General features: G+C 39.8%; 1 long non-coding RNA gene across 1 annotated transcript; it reads left to right on the forward strand.

Moving 5' to 3' along the window:
- The first annotated feature begins 48 nt into the window (after nt 1–48).
- LOC150067455 (uncharacterized) lies at nt 49–5305 on the forward strand. Its single transcript, XR_016539637.1, has 3 exons — nt 49–125; nt 647–679; nt 4434–5305. It is a non-coding gene; the product is annotated as an uncharacterized LOC150067455 (long non-coding RNA).
- Nucleotides 5306–7253: the final 1948 nt, after the last annotated feature.

The following is a 7253-nucleotide window of genomic DNA, read 5'->3' on the forward strand; positions in this document are numbered from 1 at the left end:
AGGTAATTTGTGTTCTGTCATTTCTTATAGGGATGACTAGCTGAAATATGGTCTGGCGATTAATTGAGAGAGAACCATCTGTTGTATGACTAAATGGCATGAGACTCCCTTCTCTGAGCTGAATAGTTAGTAACTATGTCATAATGAAATCTTGAATAATAGACACTTATGTGACTGTGTATTTGGTGTTTTTTGCTTAATTTCAAGTGAGGCTAGTGGTAAGGACTTCTGGTTTAAGCTGGTTTCAGTTGCTCAAGTCTGTAATTCTAGCTACTCAGGAGGCTGAGATCTGCAGAACGAGGCTCAAAGTCAGCCTAAGCAGACAGTTGTACTTACTAGACTTGTTTTTAAATAACTTTCGAAGAAGCTGGAAGTGAAGGTATAATTCAAGTGGTAGAGTAAGAGGAAAAATCCAGGCGAGAGTTACAGGCCAGGAGTTTAAGCCCCAATACCAGCACAAAAAGATGCTGATTTGCTCAACTGTTATTAGAGGTAACTTTTAAAATGTTCTAGTTAGTTCACATTATTCTTTCTTCATGATTTTTTAAACTAGTAAACACACATATATCACTACTGTGTAGCTTTGTGGGCAACTGGGTAATTCTTCATTATATTGACATTAACTTTTCTTATCTTTCTCTTTAAGATTAAAATAACATCACAACACAATAATCAAGAGGTACGGTATATTTTTCTAAATAATTTTACACAGTCTGATGTGATCATGACTGGGTTCTTGATATTATTGCTATACATTTCTAATCTTGAACTTCATAGTTAGAAGGGTGGGTTTCTGCTCTCAATGCAAGCATGTTTTATGAAAAGGGAGTCATTCTCGGATCTGTTACCTTTTCAGCTACTTAATTTGTTACAGGTGTGATTTATTTAATAAGAGCAAGCTGTGAGGCTGCCTAAGTGGGAAGGTCTCACCTTTCTGGACAAAAACTTTGAAAGCATAGGACTTAAAGGAATAGAAAAGAGAGTGATTAGAGAGACTCAGCCGGACTTAGCTGGGCTTGAGGTGCAGTGTTAGCAACAGCTGGGGGTTAGATAGTATAAGAGGAGGTGGGCCCGAGCCACGGCTCTGCTAGGGGTGGGGCCTCATCCCCTACAAGGTGCATTTGTGCTGGAGGAACACGCCTCAGTTCACAGGCAGTGAGTGGATCACAACTTTGCCAGTCTTAAACCTCTGCTTCTGGAATGCTCCCGGGGTTGAATTTAGGCTCTTTCACTTATTGACTGGGCAAGTTGCTTCTTCTTTGTGTCCTATTTCATAATCTATAAAGGGTTAGATCGAATGGGTAGACGTCAGGGTTGTTGTTAAGATTAAATATAGAATCCCTGGTAGCTGCTGCTCTCCTCATGACCACCACCACTACCACCACCACCACCATCAATACCAACATGACCACTGCACCACTACCACTACTGCGCCATCACCTCCACCACACCATCACCTCTACTGCACCATCACCACCACCCTACCATCACTACAACATCATAACCATCATCCATACCATCCTCTCCACTGTACCATCACCACTACCACCATGAATACCACTCTCATCACCACCACCACTCTCGCCACCCTCGTCCTATTATTCTTTCTATAGACGCAGACAGAACCCAGTCAACAGCAGACCAGAAACATGACTCTTTTGATATGGCATTAACTTCTTACCAGGCCTAGCACCAGAGCTGGCATTTGGGATGGGGTGGACTTTCAGATGAAGCTTACTGGTGGAGATTAGTAAGCTTTCCCACTGAGAAGAGAGGGACACTGAAGCTTCACCTCTTTTTTTCTTCCCGACAGAAGCCAGAGCCAGCAGCACTGGGTGGGGGCAGTTCTTCAAAGACTTTCTCACCAAGGGAGAGAATTAAGGCTGTTTATTCTCTGGTCCCTGTGGCCGCAGGGTGTTGGATTTCTTGTTGAGAATTTGCTAGAAGATGTTCTATTTCTAGAATTTTAATACAGTTCTACCTCCCCATGGAGTCCAAGTCCCCTGCCAGTTTTACCCTTTGCGGAGGTACTTATATTATTTGCAAGATAAAAGGCAGGGCAGTTGAAAGAAAGCTGAGATCACTGTTTCCACTCCTGGAAAGAGAGTGCATCTCAGGAGGCATAGGCCTAATGTTGGAAGAGGGGCTTGGTAAACATACATTAGGGGCCTGGGCTACTCTGCTATAAGCCACACTGTAGGTGAGAGTCTCTCCATCTCACTGTCCTCATGGGAGAGGTAGACAATTGCCTGTTCACCACTGTGTTGGGATGGAGGTAGATCACATAACCAAGACCCTGACCAAAATGTGTCTTTACAATTCATGGATATAAATGTATTGGTATTGCCACCTCTCTTCTCAACATCCCTTTGGCGGTTTCTCTATGACCAGTTTGGTCATGGTCTCTTGTTGCTTGCCTTTGAGTTACCTGAAAGGTTTTCAAAATTGAATGGCTATTTTCCTTGTTGGCCAAATGTCTATTGTAGTTTGGCTTTCTGGGTCAAAGTTACTAGGAGAAAGTCCTGATAAGATGTCCTCAGGACTTTATGTATCATTATGGAAGGGGAAGAGGTAGAAGAGATGATGACATGGCCCCAAATGCATTGTACTCATAATCCAACTTGTGAAACTGAAAGCCCTTTGTGTAACTACTTGGGATATACTAAATATAAAATTTGAAACATATAAACTAGACTGTGTCTCATTTGAGCACTAAATATTAATGTTTTGTGGTTCATCATTGCTATTTCTTTTTCTGTTTATAACTGACATAACTGTATATATTAGGGTGCTATTGTTTTATAAAGTATAATAATATAAACATTGTCAAAAGCAATTTGTTCATACTTATGAGTCTACTGATTGATTTTTTTTTTTGCCAGTCCTGGGCTTGAGCTCAGGGCCTGAGCACTGTCCTTGGACTTTCTCAAGGCTAGAGCTCTACCACTTGAGCCTCAGCACCACTTCTGGCTTTTTTCTATATATGGTACCGAGGAATCGAACCCGGGTCTTCATGCATGCTAGGCAAGCACTTTAACCACTAGGCCAAACTCCCGGCCCTACTGATTGATTTTTAAAGGGATTTGCAGTTAGAAAAGAAAAAATATTTCAGTCTCAACAAAGATGGCATGTTTTCCCTCATTTGTGCAAGCTAGAATTAGCTTTCAAACTGATAAGTAAATACCCTGGGTGGTATGCAAAATGTATATAAATGTCTTATGATAGAGTCAAAGGAGAGTTCGATTGGTTTAATATCTTAGAAAAGCAAAGTTAAAGTTCAACAAAATAAATACCACCAAACAGGTATTTAAAAGAAGATGAGGGAAGAGGGCCGGGGAGGGAAATGGGGGCAAAAACGTGAGAAGGGGTAGCAATAGATTGTTATGTCATGCACCTTCTAACTGGCAAATATAATGTAACCTTTCTATTAATTACAATAAAAATATTTTTAAAGATTTTTTAAAAAAAAGATGTCCTCAGGAGAAGAAGATTATTATGGAAAAGATGAGTTATACCTTTTGACCAATTTGTAAATTCTAAATGGATTCAGAGACCAAAGTTTGAAGTTAATTGGCTGTTTGGGGGGGCAAATTAAGGAATAACTTCAGAATCTCTTGAAATTTATTATTATTAATCAATCTATTTAGTTTTGGTGGTACTGGGGCTTGAACCTCAGGTCCTTATATTTGCAAGGCAGGTACTCTGACATCAAACCATGCATCCAGCTGACATGACTTACATCATGAAACAAATGAGTAGGTTCTTCTGTGGGTGGCTTTGGGATGATAGGCACCGCCACAGAGATGTGGAATTCTTAAGCACAGAGCTGATGTAAGAATTCTCAGAGGGCCGGGAGTTTGGCCTAGTGGTAGAGTGCTTGCCTAGCATGCATGAAAACGCGGGTTCGATTCCTTGGTACCATATACATAGAAAAAAGCCAGAAGTGGTGCTGAGGCTCAAGTGGTAGAGCTCTAGCCTGGAGAAAGTCCAAGGACAGCGCTCAAACCCTGAGCTTAAGCCCAGGACTGGCAAAAAAAAAAAAAAAAAAAAAAAAAAGAATTCTCAGATGTCCATAGATAGACTGGTCCTTATCAATTCTACATGACGACGTGGCTCTCCTATGGAGAAGAGGCATGGAGTTGTGGCTCAGCAGCCTGTATTTTTTAGTTGGGTGATATTGACATGCATGCAGCTAGAGGTGGGTGGGCTGTTTCTCGGGCTGCATTTAATTGCAAGTTTATAAAATCTCTGTACAACAGCACTGTGCAGACCACATTTCACCGAAATGTTATCACTTCAGTTAAGTATCTGGTGGATGTTGAATGCTTTACTTGAAAGACAATCAGTAAATTAAAGCCAATATATTTAAAAAATCTAGATTGTATTTTGTCAAGTGTGTTAATTCTGTTCTCTTGTTTTTGTTCTCTTCATAGCTTACTCATCAGTTTGGAAGGAATCCTGCACTGGGGACATTGTAATGTTGCACAGACATTTCCAAGGAAATTTAAAACAGTTGTCCTCATGTCCTCTTCACACAGTCCTAAATGTATAAAGTAATGAGTTCAGGTTGAATATTGTGATAAGGGAAAATGATTAGATAGTGTGCTGGTCTGTGGAACTTTCTGCATCCCACTTGTGGAAGACGAGATAAGACTCTCTTGGGGTCTGTTGTTACCCTCCTGGGCCTCTGGGGTCCACAGCATTTTACACCCTGGTCGTACAACATTTCACAGAGGTTATGTCTTCTCATTGAGACTTTTTTTGGGGGGGGGATAATTTTTATATGCCAAAAATCCTTATTCTGTTTATAACGTAAGATAATAGTGCACTATAAATGAATTACCCAAAGTAATATATTTGTCACTTGTCTTTCACTGTTTCTACTTTGCATTAATTTTTACCTGTAAAATTGGGAAATGGATTCTTATTACTGTCACTTCCCTGTTTTTACTATTTGGTTTACTAATTCTATTTAAATCTCCTTGATTAGAAACAATGTATCACATTGTAATATTTGACAGTAAATGAATTAAATTTGCATGCTATATAGACATGTTGACTAAATTCCTATTGTATTTAGTCAAAGGCTTATGTTACTCTAAATACTTGATAGCCAGAGAGTTTCCCATTGTACTGCATCTTACTATGCTAATTCTATACTATTTTCTGGGACTTATGATTAAAGATTAGCGATGAATCTAGAGAGTTCTTAATTTGCTAATGATATGATATGTATTCCTGCTGCAATGTGAATTACCCAATTTATCAATGTATTTCAACAATTAAATGTTTTTATTCCTCTTTACCTGGGTTTTGTTAGTTATTTTCCAAAAAAATACTTTGAGTTACACATGGCACAGTCTTGTATGTATATAATATGTCAACATAGGAAGATCAGTCTTAACATATGGATCATTATGAAAAAGCAAAATACTTTTCTCAAGGAGAAAAGTATTTACTTGAATAACTTGGTTCATATGATAGCCTTGGGCCATCCAATTAATAAAAATATCAAATATAAAATTACTAAGACATTATGGAAAATAATGGGAATCTAGCAGCTTATCTCCTTAAGAATAATGAAGTGATTGACTTGGACAGAACTTTTAATTTTTAAATAGCTGAGCAGGCATCAGTGACTCAGGCCTGTAATCTTAACTACTCAGGAGACTGAGATCTGAGGATTGTGGTTTAAAGCCTACCTCTAGGAAGATAAATCTAACTCCTATCTCTAATTAACTACCAAAAGCTGGAAGTGGAGGTATGGTTCAAGAGGCAGAGCACCAGCCCTGAGTAAAAAGAAAAAAAAAGAACTAAGGGACAACACACAGGCCCTGAGTTCAAGTTTTGCATTATTGGCAAATTTTTTTTTGTCAGTCCTGGGGCTTGAACTCAGGCCCTGGGCACTGACCTTGGATGCTTTTTGCTCAAGGCTAGCGCTCTGCCTCTTGAGCCACAGCACCACTTCCAGCTTTTTCTAAGTATGTGGTGCTAAGGAATCAAACCCAGGACTTCATGCATGGTAGGCACAAAGCTACATTCCCGGCCTTTATGAGAGTGTTTTAATTGTAGTTCTTGTAGTGCAGAATCAGAGTTCTTATGTGTTCTTAGCTCAGTTCCCCTAATGTTAATCTCCTATGACCATAATATACTTGCCCTGATTGAGAAATTAAACATAGACACACTATGTAGCTTTTAATCAGATTACATTAGTTGTTGCACTGATGTCTTTTTTCTTTGGAGGGTGGAAGGGCAAGTGGGTGGAGAAGAAAGCAGCCTTCAGGTAAAGGACTGTGGGTCCAAAGGCCTGGAGTCTTGAATGTTCTTGGTAGAGGTGAGCCTAGCTGCTGCGTGGTGGACAAAGTGGGCTTGTGGGAGTCTTGGGTCACTCTGAGAAAAGCCACTGGAGAGGAGAGTGATGTGGGCTTTGGTTACAGGCACTCAATAGCATGATGTACTTGTGGCCATGAGGGTGTGTGGTCTTTGTATCCTGATGTGCTGTTTGCATTTCTGTCTCTGTAATAGGTATGACTTCTTTTTTTGAGTATGAAGATGCTGTTTTGCTATTTAACCTATAATGTAAAGTAAGTGGAGGGGTTTTTTTTTTTTGGCCTATCCTCTTATAGTCAGGGCCTGGGGCCCATTATGAAGAAATGACCTTGAATTGGTCTAAAAGTGAAAGAATTTATGGCTCCCAGGAAAGGACAGACTTTGTTGTCTTTTGTTACAGTGGAGTGTCTTTGGGATCATATAGGGCTGAGTCATTTGGTTTCTCAGTATCTTGGACATTTTCAATCAATAGGGTAAGTTTAATACTAATGAATAATTAATGTGAGGCTTGCTAGCAGAATTCATTCATGCATAGAATCATTCACTCAGCTATTTCCCCAGTGTCTGTTCTGTTGGAACTATAACAGTAAACAAATCAGAAGTCCCAGATCCCGTGGGACTTACTTTTTATAGAAGGGAGACAGAGTACATGAAGTAGTATCTTTGTAATTGCCAAAGTAATACTAGAGAAGAGTAGAGAAGAGGGAATAGAGGGCCATTTGGGAAAGTGGAAATTGATTGAATCAGCTAATCAGGGAATTATACTCTGCAAAGATGACACTGGAAGGCAGAGACCTGAGGAGAAGTAGCCACTCATAAGATTCCATTGGAGTGACATTCTAAAGAGAAGGGACAAATTAAAATGTTCCATACAGCAAAGGGTGTGGCATACCTGAGGAGCAAAGAAAGCAGTGTGGCGAGGA

The sequence above is a fragment of the Megascapheus bottae genome, chromosome 2 (genome assembly GCF_031878675.1).
Source record: "Megascapheus bottae isolate mThoBot1 chromosome 2, mThoBot2.hap1, whole genome shotgun sequence".
NCBI classification, from domain to species: domain Eukaryota; kingdom Metazoa; phylum Chordata; class Mammalia; order Rodentia; family Geomyidae; genus Megascapheus; species Megascapheus bottae.